General features: G+C 41.0%; 1 non-coding gene across 1 annotated transcript; it reads left to right on the top strand.

Annotated features, from left to right (window-relative positions):
• The first annotated feature begins 428 nt into the window (after positions 1 to 428).
• Positions 429 to 535, top strand: LOC117091304. The gene has a single exon (XR_004440395.1). It is a non-coding gene; the product is annotated as a U6 spliceosomal RNA (small nuclear RNA).
• The last annotated feature ends 1,404 nt before the right edge of the window (positions 536 to 1,939 follow it).

Below are 1,939 nucleotides of genomic sequence, written 5' to 3'. Positions count from 1 at the left end.
AACAAGAGGGGTTGATTAGAGGATTCCAGTGTTTACTGGACTCAGCTAAGAGAGCCTAAGGCATCCATCTCCACAAATAAGGAGAGCTCTGCCAAAGTGCATAGAGCAGAAAGGCTGTCCCCAGGACCTTTGCCATCCAACTGTTTGCTAAGGAGCTCAACTAATGCTGCTATGATGAACACATTCATTCTTTGTATATGCTAATTATTTTAGTCTGGTTATGGTCATGTTTTATTGGTCAGATCTCTTTCAGGTGAATTTGCATATCTCTGTAAAATCCAATTTTTGAACTTTTCAAAGTTCAGTTCTTCCAAGGCAATTTTATTGGTGGATGTTCTACTATAATTTTAGTGTACTAATGACTAATATTTTTGAAGGTCACTCAAAGGAGATCTAGTCCCTTTATCTTCCATTGAAAATTGCTCCTAGTGCTCGCTTCGGCAGCACATATACTAAAATTGGAACGATACAGAGAAGATTAGCATGGCCCCTGCACAAGGATGACATGCAAATTCGTGAAGCGTTCCATATTTAAAAAAAAAAAAAAAAGAAAATTGCTCCTAATTTTAAAGTCAATATGTAAACCACATGAAGAAAATAATCACAGTCCTTCACTCAATAAACATTTTGGGGGCATACTTACGGTGTGCCAGGCTTGCTCTAAACAAGTTACTGTTCTAGGCAATGAAATCCAAAGATGAATGATAGCTCCACCTTCAAGGAACTTGCAGGTGTGTAAACAAATATGTAAACAAAAACAGGATCATGAAAGAATATCTATACAAAAAAGACTTGTAAACAAAATGATATTCAGTTCTTTTTTTTTTTTTTTTTTTTTTTGAGACGGAGTCTTGCTCTGCCACCAGGCTGGAGTGCAGTGGCCGGATCTCAGCTCACTGCAAGCTCCGCCTCCCGGGTTTACGCCATTCTCCTGCCTCAGCCTCCCGAGTAGCTGGGACTACAGGCGCCCGCCTCGTCGCCCGGCTAGTTTTTTGTATTTTTAAGTAGAGACAGGGTTTCACCGTATTAGCCAGGATGGTCTCGATCTCTTGACCTCGTGACCCGCCCGTCTCGGCCTCCCAAAGTGCTGGGATTACAGGCTTGAGCCACCGCGCCCGGCCGATATTCAGTTCTAAACAGAAATATGAACAAATTACTGTGGGAAGCACAGAATGAAAAAAAGAGATGACTTCACCAAGAATAAACATTTTTCAAATAGACAAGATAAGGAAATACTTCTGACAGATGAAACCGTTTAGGCAAGCGCACAAAGATGTAAAGTACCTACAAGGAATGGGGAAGGTGGTGCCCTGGAAGGCCGGAATGGGGACAAAGATGGGTTGGAGGAGACACAGGCACAAGGATGAGACTAAATTCTTCAGGGCCAGAGGCACAGGAAACCTTCTCTACCTCCCTGGAATACTCAGCTCTCCTTACTTGCCTCCTGTACCTCTGGCTATTAATTTTCTGTCTTTTTCAGAAGCTTCTGTTTTCCTCAGTTCATTCTTTAAATCAGCAATTTAAAAAAATAGTTTTTGAATGCATAATGCGTGTGGCACAATATTCAAAAGCTATAAGGGCAAAGTGGAAAAAATCCTACTCCTGATTGCTAGCCACGCAGTTCTGCTCTCCTGTTCCCTGAGACAATCACTGGCCCAGCTTCCTGCATATCCTCCCCAAAAGTCTCTACCTAGGCAAGCATATACGTGTATGCATGTATGTGTGTGTGCATAGGTGTGTATGTATGTAATTTTTCATATATAATTTTTCACATGGAGAATAGAATATTAGTATATCTTGAATTCTTCACTCCAAAATAGATTTTGAAGATCTTTCCATATTGATTCATTATTTTATTCATTTCTTTTTTTTTTTTTTTTGAGACGGAGTCTCGCTCTGTCGCCCAGTCTGGAGTGCAGTGGCCGTATCTCAGCTCACT

This window comes from Trachypithecus francoisi, unplaced genomic scaffold (genome assembly GCF_009764315.1).
Source record: "Trachypithecus francoisi isolate TF-2019V2 unplaced genomic scaffold, Tfra_2.0 Lachesis_group11, whole genome shotgun sequence".
NCBI classification, from domain to species: domain Eukaryota; kingdom Metazoa; phylum Chordata; class Mammalia; order Primates; family Cercopithecidae; genus Trachypithecus; species Trachypithecus francoisi.
The sequence above is the reverse complement of the archived record's forward strand: the minus strand, read 5'-3'. Positions and strand labels throughout refer to the sequence as shown.